The sequence below is a fragment of the Cervus canadensis genome, chromosome 30, assembly GCF_019320065.1.
Source record: "Cervus canadensis isolate Bull #8, Minnesota chromosome 30, ASM1932006v1, whole genome shotgun sequence".
Lineage (NCBI taxonomy): Eukaryota > Metazoa > Chordata > Mammalia > Artiodactyla > Cervidae > Cervus > Cervus canadensis.
The window spans coordinates 11550907-11565490 of NC_057415.1; the positions used below are offsets into that span (position 1 = coordinate 11550907).

At 41.4% G+C, this 14584-nt stretch overlaps 1 protein-coding gene across 10 annotated transcripts in view; it reads left to right on the forward strand.

Moving 5' to 3' along the window:
* Window positions 1–14584, forward strand: part of NTRK2 (neurotrophic receptor tyrosine kinase 2) — a 388663-nt gene that overhangs the window by 22667 nt on the left and 351412 nt on the right. The gene's annotated exons all lie outside the window — the stretch shown is intronic.

The following is a 14584-nucleotide window of genomic DNA, read 5'->3' on the forward strand; positions in this document are numbered from 1 at the left end:
ATAATATATTCCTTGAATTAAACGTTTCTACAAGAGATTTGTTTGGGACTTTTTGATGCACTCACATTTCTTTTCTGTAAAATGGCTTCTCTTTATTGTGACTTCACATGGCCAATTATGACTAGAATCCCTTTTCACCAGTATCTTTGTAGTTTAACTCCAAAGAAAATAATCTCTAACCTTCTATAAAAGCCACTAAAGGTTCGCATGTGACGTGAAACCGGTGAAGGCAAAATTGGAAGTGTTTTTCACATTCTATCATTCATCTTACTCCCACAGCCTATAAAGTGGGCCGAAAAATTGTGCCAATATCAAAACAGACCTTCACAGAAATTCTAAAATTTTACCACTTGAATCATTCTTTTTTCTTGACATTATGCTTGGTTCTCATTTCCCCCTGTGCCACGTTTGATCTATCTGGAAGTTAGAGCAGAAATATCAGTTCCCCAAATTCTCTTCCTGTGGAATGATTTGACCTGATCGGAAGCCAGGAGCTTTCAAAAGTGTGCTATGCTGTGATTTGTGCTGACATGAATGCTTTTTAGAATTCTTAAGTCCTGGGCTAATCATCGGAAGTTTTTTTTTACACTATTTGTCAATGAAAGCTTGATTGACCCGAAATAATGGGAAAAGAGGAAAAGAGATAATCTGGAAAAAAGATAATTTTGTGTTGAATTGGAATTGCAAGATTTTACTTTTTGTAAACAGTCACTTTGAAACACACAAAAAATCGTGGATTAAGTGATTTTCTAGTTCATCTTTTGAAAACTATAAAATGACCCTGTTGTACCAGCATACTGATCATAATGGCAACCACATATTGAGTAATGAATATAAGAAATGTCACAATTAATCAACTTATCACTAGTATTTGAATAACTGATGATTATTTTACACAATAAGGTTAATAAGATAAAAATGAGAGAGAGGAGTGAGGAAAAAAAAAGAGACAAGAACTGCAACTAACTCTTAACGGTTGATATAGTTGCTGTAACTGAGCACAACATTTGTCCTCAACTTCTTGGCAGTGTAAGAGAAGCTCATTATTAGCGGGGAGAATGCCTACTAATTCTGCAGGAACAGAGCTTTGTCTGGCAGTCTGTTCTGAAAAGAGTTTCTTTTACAGGGAATATGAGTGATGCAATTCACAGCTCTTATGAAAAGTGCAGATTTCATTTTCTTCTTACTGAGAAAGTCAGTGAAAGTTGGGGGCAATGACAAGGGCATCAGTTCTGCAAGGACACTAAAATGGTCCAAGAATTTCATCTCCCAGTACTGTAATTATAAAACTGAAGCAATGCAGGATCTTAGTTACCCATCCCCTCATCCCTTTTGCTGAGCCAGGCAAGGCTGGAAGCAGGACTGCAGATGATCTGAAGTTGTCCCCTCTGACTAGAGCTTGACTCTGTTCCTGGTTAAAGCCGGATTCATTCTCTTTGGAAGCCAGACAAACAGATGGTGGGGCTGACATCCTTTCACGAGACCAAGCAGCCCAACTTGTGTGCCCACCCAGGTGGAAGCCACCCTGTCTGCGGACAAGATGAGCTGCCGAGGTACCAGCAGGCAGGTCCAGGCTTGCCTAGGGAAGCAGTGCTGGGACAGCCTCGGAACGTGGACAGATGCTTGATCGAGACCACAGAGATCCACCCACAGAGCCCAGCAGAGATGGTTTTAGCCTGGAAACTGTTCAGAGCAGGTGTGACCAGACGGCTTCCCAGCCAGACAAAAAGTCCTCTCAGGCTCCTGGGTGCCCCCACCCTTGAGAAGGACGGCCTCTCATGGGTCTGCCAGGATAAATTAACTGAAGAGTGTACCCTGAGTGACCCAGTGAGCTGACTTGTATTCCTGGTGGTTTCATATTGACCAAGGGCTTCCCTGGTGGCTCAGATGGTAAAGAATCCTCCTGCAATGCAAGAGAACTGGATTTGATCCCTTGGTCAGGAAGATCCCCTGGAAAAGGGGATGGTTACCCACTCTAGTATTCTTGCCTGGAGAATTCCATGGACAGAGGAGCCTGGCGGGCTACAGTCCAGGGGGTCGCAAAGAATCAGACAAGACTGAGCAGCTAACACTTTCACTTTCACATCGACCAATATTAGAGTACACCTGTCTGAAATAAAAATTTTGGCTCCAGTATCACTTACGCCTCTTTCTTGATAGCAGTTCTGTATCAGGACCATTTCTGTCCCAGAGCTGTTCATCTGACGTGGCGAAACTGTGTCATGGTACACATTTTAGTTACTTGTCTCCTCCGGTTTGCTATGGAAGGTTATTATGATCTATCAAAAGATCTGAAAACTAATGTGAAATAGTAAATAAATTAGTGGGAAGAAAAACCATTTTTTTTTTTTTTTTTGGTCAGGAAAAACATATCTCTTGCTCCTCTTGGGGATTTTCTACCCTTCTACCAAGAACAATATAAAGTTATACTTGGCTTATGTCTGTGTCCATTTTAGTTACGTTTTTCTAACAGCAGAAGAAGTTTCTAAAGGTTCTGGAACAGGTAGAAGTAACTTCTTTACAAACAAGAGGTATTTTTATTGTGATCTCTGTGTCATTTTAACTGATAAGACTCATTTTAAGGATCTCTGGGCATGGAGATGACATACCAGTGTAGGAGAAGAGTTGGAAGTTTGACGTCTCAGAGGAAATTACAAGCAAGAATTAAATCAGGTGTCATTAAATCATTCCATGGGCCAGTGAAATAGCTGAGGATGGACTGTGACCAACTGGAAATGTGCCCCAGACCCCCAGCGGCAATGCTCGCTGTTGAAGGTTGCCAGAAAGAAATGCTAGTCTAGTTTGAAAGACCTTCTGGATCTATAACAGAATATGGAAATTCAGAATTTTTTAAATGGGAAATCTTTCCATTTTGGAAAGCTAGCAGCTAAAAACAGAATTTATTTGTTTTAATGATGTTGACACTCTTCTCACCCTCCGGTATAAGGTTTACATGACACATTATTTGTAGGCTGAGGTCTAATCCTAAATTTTCATAGGAGGCTATTATTTAGCTTAAGTCAAATTTATATTTTTCTGCTAGAGACTGATATGTTTTAGGTAGAAATTCAGCTCTAAGGTGTTTTTCCGTAATTAATTTTTCTGGTCACAAAGTGCAGTGTTTCTTTTTGGTAATCACTCCACTGATAGAGATGGATAAGAAAAGTGCTATATAAATACTCAGAGAGAAACCCAAGGTATTTTTCCTTCGTGATATGTTGCTGAGGTTTTTCTTATAATTTGAGTGCTGAAGGGAACTGAGATATTATCAAGCCCAAATTTCCACCTGCATGGATGTGGGCACTGGAGGTAGGTTGAGATTCATTTCATCAGCTAGTGACCAAGCTGGCCCCTGGGCCCCAGGCTTCTGCTCATTGTTAATAATTAGCATTAATTGAGTTCCTCATATGTGCTTGGGCAGATTTCTCACTGTTCCAACAACTCCCTGAGGCAGGTACTCTTATTATTCTGTTTTATAAACAAGGAGACTGAGGTGTAGGGACTTGCCCAAGGTCATACAACTGGTGAGAGGTGAAGCTAGTGGGGCCTGTTTACACAAGGGTAGTGTAGTTCCCTCGCACTGCACATTATTTTCCAGGCACTTGGATTTCAAAAAATATGGTTGATTTACAATATTGTATTAGTCTCAGGTGTGCAGCAAAGTGATTTGGTTATTCATATATATATGTATATCTTTATTATATTTTCCCAATTCTCTTCCATTATATTAATAGTTTGTTACAAGATGTTGCCTATAGTTCCCTGTGCTATACAGTAAATTTCTGTCATTTATTTTATATAGGGTAATGTACATCTGTTAATCCCCTACTCCTAATTTATCCCTCTCCTCTTCTGTTTTGTTAACCATAAGTTTGTCTTCTGTGTCTGTGAGTTTGTTTCTGTTTTGTATATACATTCATTTGTATTATTTTTAAGGTTCCACATATAAGTGATATCACAATATTTGTCTTCCTCTGTCAGACTTCACTTAGTATAATAATCTCTAGGTCCATCCATATTGCTGAAAATGGCATTATTTCATTCTTTTGTATGGCTGAGTAATAGCCCATATATATATATGCATGCACACATGCTCAGTTGTTTAGTCCTGTCCGACTCTTCGTGACTCCATGGATTGTAGCCCACCAGGCTCTTCCATTCATGGGATTTCCCGGGCAAGAAGACTGAAGTGGGTTGCCACTTCCTTTTCTAGGGCATCTTCCCGACAGTGATCAAACCCGAATCTCCCGTGTCTCCTGCATTAGGCAGATTCTTTAACACTGAGCCACCTGGGAAAGTGAACAGTGTTAGTTGCTCAGTTGTGTCGGACTCTTTGCGACCCCATGGACTGTAGCCTGCTCGGCTCCTGTGTCCGTGGGATTCTCTAGGCAAGAATGCTGGAGTGGGTTGCCATTTCCTTCTCCAGGAGTCTTCACAACTCAGGGATCGAACCCACATCTCTTATGTCTCCTGCATTGGTAAGTGGGTTTTTACCACTAGTGGCATGTGGGAAGCCTCCCTACATATATATATATATGTGTATGTGTGTGTGTGTGTGTGTGTGTGTTTATGTGTGTATATATATATATATATATTTAAAGTCTTTGTCCATTTATCTGCTAGTGGACACTTAGTTAGTTTCCATGTCTTAGTGATTGCAAATAGTGCCGCTATGAACATTGGGGTGCATGTATCTTTTTGAATTAGATCTTTTGTCTCTTCAGGGTGTATATCTAGGAGTGGGAATGCAGGAACATATGGTAGCTCTATTTTTAGTTTTTTAAGGAACCTCCATACTCTTTTCCATAGTGGCTGCACTAATTTGCATTCCCCCCAGCAGTGTAGGAGGGTTTTGTTTTCTCTACATGCTCTCCACAGGCACTTGAATTCTTAAGTTCCCAAGGAATTTAGGCTATTCTAGGAAGCTGCAGTTCTCAGAGCTTGGCATTGTGTAAAATCTGAGAAGATATTTTATTTATCTCCTGTTACTTCTATGTAGATATAATACATGAGAGCATCCTATAAAATGTCCTCATTCCTTTTCATTGACTGTTGTTTTCAGGCTGTGATTATTTGCAAAGGACCATTTTGTAGAAACTTTAGAAATTATTTCTTGTTATAGGTGAAGGATTTACAAGTTAATGGTCCTAGTAGTGCTGTACAGTGGTTCTGGGCTCAGAATTCAGAGGCAGGTAGATTTGGGATCTTGGGGATGTGACCTGGCAAGCTTGGGCCTTGGTTTCCTCTTTCAAAAAGCAGGAAAAAAAATCATAGTGCTTTTCTGGTAGCTTTGCTAAGTTAAGTGAGACACCCATGGATACCCCAGTGTCCGGCACACAGCATTCTATCAAGAAGAATTACTGGGGCTACTTCTATGCCCTTGGTCAAAAACATAGGCGTGCTGATGCTAATTAGCTTGTGCTATTAGACTGGCTGTTGGAATTCAGGTTCTGAGCCTGCTTACTTGGTATTCTCTGCATTCATGTTGTCACAGGTGGGGTAGTGGACCCTCTGTGAAGATTGGATTGAAGGAGTGAGAAAGTCTTCTTTCGAATCCTGCTTTGGCTCATCATGGACTGATCTTCAAAGCTCCTTCTTAGCAGTTTGCTGAGAAACTAAAGCCACCCTATTGTGGATTCAGGGAACAAGGGCAGTTATTTAACTATTTATTTATTTATTTTTGGCCGCACTGGGTCTTCATCGCTTCATGCGGGTTTTCTCTAGTTTCAGAGAGTGGGGGCTCCTCTCTAGTTGTGGTGTGTGGGCTTCTCATTGTGGTGGTTTCTCTTGTTGTAGAGCATGGGCTCTGGGGCACGCGGCTTCAGTAGCTGTGGCTCCTGGGCTCTAGAGCACAGGCTCAATAATTGTGGTGCAGGGGCTTGGTTGCCCCATGGTATGTGGGGTCTTCCTGAACCAGGAATCAAACCAGTGTCCCCTACTTTGGAAGGTGGATTCCTAACTACTGGACCACCAGGAAGCCCAAGGGGCAATTAAAAAAAAAAAAAAGCACTATCTTATTACCTGTCATGGATAGCTTATGGCAGAAAGGATCCGATCAGAGTTGAAATGCCTCACCCCATGGCTGTAAGCCTTAGCTCATATCACAGTCTCTTGTGAATTTTGAGTTTATCTACTTTTGTTAGCTTAATGACTTATTTATGTGGTGGGGTGGGATGGGGGTGGCCAGAGTATTGGGAAATGATTCCATTTTGAGGAGTGACCATTAGAAATATTCACTGCTCTTTCTATTTCTTCTTGATATATTGCCAAAGTACAGTTTAGCTAGCACAGTCTATGTCCGACTCTTTGTGATCCCGTGGACTTGTAGCCAGCCAGGTGCCTCTGTCCATGGGGATTCTCCAGGCAATGATACTGGAGTGGATTGCCATTTCCTTCTCCAAACAAAGTCTAAAGTAAAGGGATATTTTACTTTGGAGTGATACTGCTGTTAAGCTAATACACAGGAAGAAAAGATGCATTAGAAACCACTCTTTGTTACTTGGAAAGGTTGCCTGGAGGAATTATTTGATAGGTTGTTAAAGCCAATGTGAAATATTTTCAAATGGGATGAGTATCCTTTCTAGGAAACTGTAATTCAAAAACGTTTCTGTGAATTTTTCCTAAATTTCTCTCACTCGCTCTCTTTTTTCCCTGAAAAGCCACCTATGAACTTTTCGTTAGGCCTAGGGTCCTGGATGTCACATTGAGGCTGGAGAAGCTTTGGTGATGAAACAGAATAAAATGGCAAATAGTGTGGGCTTTGCTTACGTTTGCATTCTTTACCTGTTGACTTTCTGGGGACCCTTCAAGGACTGACCTTATGGAAGCCTTCACTGGCCAGTCGTGTCTTGTAGGTACTTTCACTATGCCCTTGTGGTGCAGCTGCTTCATTTCTGCCCAGAAACATCTCTTCTGCTCATCAGATGCTGTGGCAGTGAGCACTGACCCTCAGGAGCATCACCCCCTCAAGGTCAAGAACAGCTGGATCCGAAGATTCTTTCCAGCCTTAACATTCCTGAGACCGAGATGGCGAATGAATGCTCTTCTTCCGAGAGCAGTTAGTTTTTATCATTTACGAAAAATTAATGAGTATTTAGATTGACTAGGTTGTATGTTTGTGATTTAAATTTGCTTCTTGATAGGACAAATTTTGCTTTCAAAATTGGCTGTCTTCTGTTCTGGTCATTACTTTGTGTCCTTGTTTTCTGTATGACAAATGAATTTATTTTCTGTTATCACAGTTTTTTTTTTTTTTTTTGATTGTGCCTTGCACATGGGCTTCAGTAGTTACTGTTCTCCGTCTTGAGAACTTGGGCTCAGTAGTTGTGATGCACAGGTTTAGTTGCTCCGGAGCATATGGGATCTTCCAGAACCAGGGGTTGAACCCGGGTCTCCTGCATTGGCAGACAGATTCTTCACCATTGTGCCACCAGGGAAGTCTCTTATTATCACAATCTTCATTTAATGTTTATGGTGTATATATGTCTGGTCATTCCAGTGAGATAATAAAAACTCTAATGGGGAATGTGGAGGTCAGATTGATTGCTTTAAGTTACCCAGTATTCCATGAGAATCAGCTCTGAGTTAGGAAATGGACATGCAACTGTTTGATGGGTAACACTCTTCCGTTTGAGGAGTTAACAATTCAGTAGGAGAGTTATATATCCAGGGATAAGGGTGGCTCAGACGGTAAAGCGTGTGTCTGCAATGCTGGAGACCCGGGTTCGATCCCTGGGTCTGGAAGATCCCCTGGAGAAGGAAATGGCAACCCTTGCACTCCAGTACTCATGCCTGGAAAATCCCATGGACAGAGTAGCCTGGTAGGCTACAGTCCATGGGGTCACAAAGAGTCAGATACGACTGAGTGACTTTACTTTAGGAGAGTTATATAGATTAGTAGAAAAATACTGTGGTGGGTACAAAGTGTATCTCCATTCCCTCTAATTCTTAATTATGAAGTTAAGAAGGAAAATAAATGCTAAAAAAAAATGCTTGCCAACTGATGGAATAAAAACGTTCTGATTGTGAAAAAGCCTTTTTGATGTTGCCTGTAAGTCAGGAAGTATCTCAGACATTGGAGGGGCCTAGATTAGTTCTGGGGCTCCCTTGTGGCTCAGTGGTAAAGAATCCACCGGCCAATGCAGGAGATGTGGGTTTGATCCCTGGGTGGGGAAGATCCCTGGAGAAGGAAAGGGCAATCCACTCCAGTATTCTTGCCTGGGAAATCTCAATGACAGAGGAGTCTGGTGGGCTATAATCCATTGGGTCGCAAAGGAGTTAGACAGTGCCTAAACAACAACAGAATAGTTTTAGGTGAATTCATTGAGAAGTTCCAGCTTTTAGGGTGGTAGATAGTGGTCTACCACTAGGTAGGATGTAGTGAAAGTAAATATCAACAGTAGGAAACAACCCTTTTAATATGAGGTCCAAGAAGGAGCTGTAGAGATAGATTTGATCAAGGAGAAAGGCATATTTGGGCAAAACAGGATGGTCAAAGGCCAATGAAGATTTTGCACATATTGCAGATGGTGGGCCAGAGGGACCTGGAGGTCAAGGAGGTAAAAGGGAGAAATCCTTAAGGGGTATCAGATTTAAGCATCTAAATCCACCAAGTCTCTGTCACTATTCAAAGGCTGCCTACTGTCCTTAAAGGGGAGCTCAGGGGAGAATGGATACATATGTATGTATGGCTGAATTGCCTTGCTGTTTACCTGAAACTATCACAGCATTGTCAATCGGCTATGGTGGTGTTGTTTTTCAGTCACTAAGTTGTGTCTGACTCTGTGACATCACAGACTGCGGTGCACCAGGGTTCCCTGTCCTTCAGTAGCTCCCGGAGTTTACTCAGAGTCACGTCCATTGAGTCAGTGATGCCATCCAACCATCTCATCCTCTGCTGCCCTCGTCACCTTTTGCCTTCAATCCTTCCCAGCATCAAGGTCTTTTCTAATGAGTTGGCTCTTTGCATCAAGCAGCCAAAGTATTGGAGTTTCAGCTTCAGCATCAGTCCTTCCAGTGAATATTCAGGGTTGATTTTCTTTAGGTTTGACTAGTCTGATCTCCTTGTTGTCCAAGGGACTCTCAAGAGTCTTCTCCAGCACCACAATTTGAAGGTATCAATTCTTCAGTGCTCAGCTTTCTTTATGGTCCAACTCTCACATCCCTAATGACTACTGGAAAAACCATAGCTTTGACTACATGGACCTTTGTCGCCAAAGTGATATCTTTGCTTTTTAATATGCTGTCTAGGTTTGCCATAGTTTGCCTTCCGATTTAATTTCATGACTGCAGTCACTGTCCATGGTGACGTTGGAGCCCAAGAAAATAAAATCTGTCACTGCTTCCACTTTTTCCCCGTCTATTTGCTGTAAAGTGATGCGACTGGATGCCATGATCTTCACTTTTTGAATGTTAAGTTTTAAGCCAGCTTTTTCACTCTTCTCTTTCACCCTTATCATATACTCCAATATAAATAAAAAAGTTAAAACGAGAGAGAGCTAAGGCAGCAGCATCTGCAGGTTGGAAAGACAGAAGCTGGAAAGCTTGTCTGCATTCATGGGAATGCTGGGGCATGGGCTTCTGCTTTGAAGCCCCTGGGACCTTAGCTTTCCAGACCTGTAGGCACGGGCCAGAGGAGCTAGGGGTTGTCAGGGAGAGAAAGGTCTGTAGCAAAATGCTGGGCCTTTCCACTGCTTTGTTGACAATGAAACCCTTCTTGAAGCTTCTATTAAGCAAAGCTTGGCTCAGTAAAGAGCCCTCAGAGTTGGACATCACCTTGACTGGAGTGACAGGAAAAGGTTTTCTCAAAAGAGAGTCTGCCTGGCTGCCTGTCCATGCATCTCTCAGCTGTCTGCCCTGGCCTGGCCCTTCCTCCTCCTTCTTAACCCCAGGTTAGTCTTTGTAGCTTCTGCTTTTCTGATTAGTGACAGAGAGGGCAGAAGTCCTGGTGTTGCCAAGAGCCTGGTGGAGGCACGTGAAAGTCACCAGTAGGGGGCAGCCCAGCTTGCTCCTTAGTCTTCTGGTCCCATCCAGGAGCTCCGGGGCAGGGAGCAGAAGGCTTTTAGAAGGTTTGGTTTTGGGCAGTCCAAGGAACCAGGGACTCGAGCCCAAGTGTGTTTGGTCACCTAGTAACTGAGAAGCGCGGAGTTCATCTTCCCTGTGGTCATTTCTCTTGTGGCTTTCTCTTTCTCTGTCTCTCCCTCTTTCTTCCCCCCCCCCTTTCTCCCTTCCTTCCTTCCTTCCTCCCCTTCCTTCCCACTTTCTTTTTTCTTCATACATTAAAAAAATTCCTAGAAGTGTAATAACATAACAGTAACTTCACGTGCTTATATTCAGAACTGATACTTTAATATTTTTGTCTTTTTTGTTACAAACACATTTTTCTTTTAAGAAAAGAAAGTTTAATAGTTTAATAAAATAGTTTTACAGTTTCTGTTTCTTTATCCCTGACCCAAACCCATTCTCCTTTCCCAAGATGACCGTCCTTGCATTCTTCTTTTTATACCTTAAAAATACCCCTCACTATGTAGTATTGTTTTATGTCATTTTATTGTTTTGCTTAAAAAAAATTTTATTGGAGTATGGTTGATTTACAGTGTTGTGTTGCTTTCTCCTGTACACCACAGCGAATCTGTTATTCATACACATATATCCTCTCTTTTTTAGATTCTTTTCTCATATAGGTCATTACAGAGTATTAAGTAAAGTTCTCTGTACTTAATAGTTATCTATTTTATATACAGTAGTGTGTATATGTGAATCCCAGTCTCCCAATTTATCCCTCCACCCCACCTTGCTGTGTCTTTTTAAAAGTTCACATTAATTGTTTTATATTATAAGCACATATCAGTCTGAAATTTTGCTTATTTTTTTTTTCTCACTTAGCCTGAAGATTTCTTTCTGCTCAAATAGGACGATCTGGTTCAATCCAGCTTATTTAACGTACCTCATTTTATTGTTTCTTAATTGATGGACCCTTGGGTAGTTTCCAGCTTTTTATTCTGACTGTATTACAAGTGAATATTCTTGCATATGTCTCCTTGTGTGGTTCTCAGGTGAAAACCTAGAATGGAATTGCTGGACTCTATAAAGCGTGTGATGTAGGATTTTCTAGGATACTGGCAAATTACTCTTCAAAGTGGTTGTGTCCCCTGAGCAATGCTCCCCCAAGCAATGTGAGAGAAATAACTGATCCTTAGAAATGCTTTATATAGTCAGATTTTAAACATTGTGTCCAGCTAGCAGGAAAGGAATGGTAAGTCCATGTTATTTTAGTTTGCATTTCAGATTCCTTGAGGGGTGAGCAGCTTTTCATATGTTCCTGGACTGTTGGTGTTCCCCTCTGTGAATTGTTTGTTATTAACTTTACTGGCTTCCAGTCTATGATTCCTCCATAATGGTACCTAAAGAATGTTTCTTAAGGGGTAGATTTCATGAGCAGTTTCTGGCCTGCAGCTGTGTTGTGGGCATCTGTGCAGACGGTAACTTACGACAGGGAATTCTTGGCATCCAGAGGGGCACTTGCTGACTTTTTCATCCAGCTCTTCAGTTGATTTTTTTCCATTTTGACCAGGAGGAAAATCCGTTCTTTATCCAGGGCATTACTGCCTCCACAGTAGAAGAATATTCTCCAGTGACCACTTTTCATAATTTCGCATGGTTTTTTTTGATGGTTTTCAGCAAAATCTTCTGTCTTGTCTTAGATTCAAGAAGAGTTATGTGTTGCCTAACATCTGACTTATTTTTCATCTCATGATCACTGTGAATTTACCATTGAGTAAATGTATCTTTCTTTTCTTCTCTTCCTGGGCATTGGTCACTGGAAAGCTTAGAATTAAGCTTGTGGTCCTTTTCCAGCAAATATTGGGTTGGCCAAAATGTTCATTTGGTTTTTCCATTAGCTCGTATAGAAAAACCCCAATGAACATTTTGGCTAACCCAAAATATGCATTTTAAACCCAATTCCTAGCTTCACTGACATCTCTGCCCTGGCTTTGCTTTCTTCAGTGCTTTTCATTTTTATGTTTAGCTTATTGTATGTTATTGAATACAAGTGGGGAGTTTATAAATTGAAAATCTGATGAAAATGAAATAAGAATAAAATAAAGGGCATAAATAATTACAGGAAAAGTTAAACATAAATGCTTTGTGCCACATTGATTAAATACCTCCTGAGTGTCAAGCCCTGATGCTATCGGTGACGAGGCAGGCAGAGAGAGCTGAAGAATCTGAGGATTTAAGAACAGTGACAGCCACCGTGTTAGCTCAGCTGTGAGGAGGGAACAAGTTCTCTGGAATCCTGGTTGTGACCCTGAAGGAAACCTTGCCTACGTTGTTTGTCCTTTTCTTCTGCCAAGTGCATGAAAAAAGTATTAAAATGTAGGGCTCTCTGGAATGTGGTTTTTTATTGGGAAGTGACTTAGAACAGGGAGGTTACTATGGTTTTTACTGGAAAATGTTAGTGGATTGAAAATCTTGGGGGAAAAAAATATCTAAAGTGTGGTAATTTTGAAATATCTCATAAAAACTCATAATGTTAAAATTTGTTGTTTGGTAATCATGGCGGAGTCTGAAAATGTTTCTTTCTGTGTGAAGTAGAAGCAAAGGGAGTGAATCCTTCCTGCAAGTCTGTTATGTTCCAGGCCCCGGGTATTGGGGAGAGCCAAGCCCTTTGAGTAGAAGATGCTCCCCTTTCTTGGACGTTGCCTGATGTTGCTTTCTTATGTAACAGGAGACAAATTTATGTGGGTCCTTTTAAAATTATTTCTCTTTTGTGTGATTTGGTTCTCTCAGAACGTTTTTATTTTATTTCTAAAGTTTGTTTTCTCAAAATAAGTGTTTTATTTTATTTCTAACATTTATCTTCTAAAAATGGGTGTCCCAATAGTTACCATGTATTTTGATATCTTTTTTCCTTTTTTGGATTGAGCAGAAGGGACCTATAGATGCTATATCTTTTCCCTCATTGGCTATTATTTTTCTCATTTAATTAATGTTGTTAACAGTAGGGTTACGTATTTGTTTTCAGTGTCTTAATTGGGATGTTATATACCTTAAATGTTTTGGAAAAGAAAGAAAAATCCATTCTAATACAACTTCCTGCATTGTCTATGGAGCTCCAGATATTGCCCATTCATTCTTCTATCCATCCATCCATTTGTCCATCCTTCATCCTTTAAGACCTACTTTGCACATGGTGCTTTGTTAGATGCTATGGTGCATGTTGTGGCGGTGGTTTAATTGCTAAGTCGTGTCCAACTCTTGCGACCCCATGGACTGTAGCCTGCCAGGCTTCTCTGTCCATAGGATTCTCCAGGCAAGAATACTGGAGTGGGTTGCCATTTCCTTCTCCAGGGGATCTTCCCAACCCAGGAATTGAACCTGGGTCTCCTGCGTTGCAGGCAGATTCTTTACTGACTGAGCTACAAGGGAAGCCCCATGATGGTACATGTTAAGAATTATAAAACAGGATCCAGCTATCTTCAGAAAGAGGTCATGATCTAAGAAAAGTGAATAGACAGATGCTGAGATAACTTCAGCACAGGGTAATTCCATGGTAATAGGTTTGATAGCTTTGTGTTTATATTACCAGTGATTTTACTCGTTGCAAGTGACAGAAATTTCAGATCAAACTTTCATTAGTGAAAACTAACCTCAGAGACAAGTGGATCCAAAGGCTTTAAGTGGCATTTTCAGAGTTCTCCCTCTTTTTATCTCTTAGCTCTCTTTCCTCCTGTGTGCTGACTTCCTTCTTGAACATTACCTTTCCCTGTGGTAGAAATATTTCTCATGGAATCCCCAAGCCTGTGTAATCTTTCAGCTAAGATCCCAGAGAAAGAGAAAGGCATGGTCACAGCATTCATCTTTTGATTTTAGGGAAGCTTCTCATTAGTCTAGTCAAGGTTAGAGCACATTTCTAAGCCAGTCATCAGGGCCAGGGGATGGAGCTCTCTCTGCAACCAGCATTCCCTGTCTACTCCTGTATTTGAAGGACTGGCAGATGGGGAAGAGGTTTCTACAGAGAATGAGTGCGTGCCTGCGTGCATATGTGCTAGGTCACTTCAGTCGTGTCTGACTCTTTGTGACCCTATGGACTGTAGCCTGCCAGGCTCCTTTGTCCATGGGACTCTCCAGGCAAGAATACTGGAGTGGGTTCCCATGCCCTCCTCCTGGGGAATCTTCCCAACTCAGGGATCGAAGCCACATCTCTTAAGTCTCCTGCTTTGGCAGGCAGGCTCTTTACCACTAGCGTCATGTGGGAAGCCCCTTTACAGAGAGTACATGAGGGCAATGTGGAATTTGTGAAATGTGGCTCCTGAAAGCAAAATTTCATTTCATTACTGACAAAAGCAGAAAGAGTGGATCCTGGGCCAGGAAAAGAGAGGGTTGGGAAGAAGGGATGAAGATAGAGAAAGGGGGAGGGGAATCTGCTTCCGTGTTTCCGGAGGTAAAAGGAAGGAGGGACTGCTACTCTTGGAAGGTAAGAGCAGATGTGACTTGTCTTGTGTGGTGATTCCAGCATCCCTGTGGCTGTCACAGATTGAAATGCTTTTGAGAGGTAGTGGATGCATTTGTAAGTTATTTT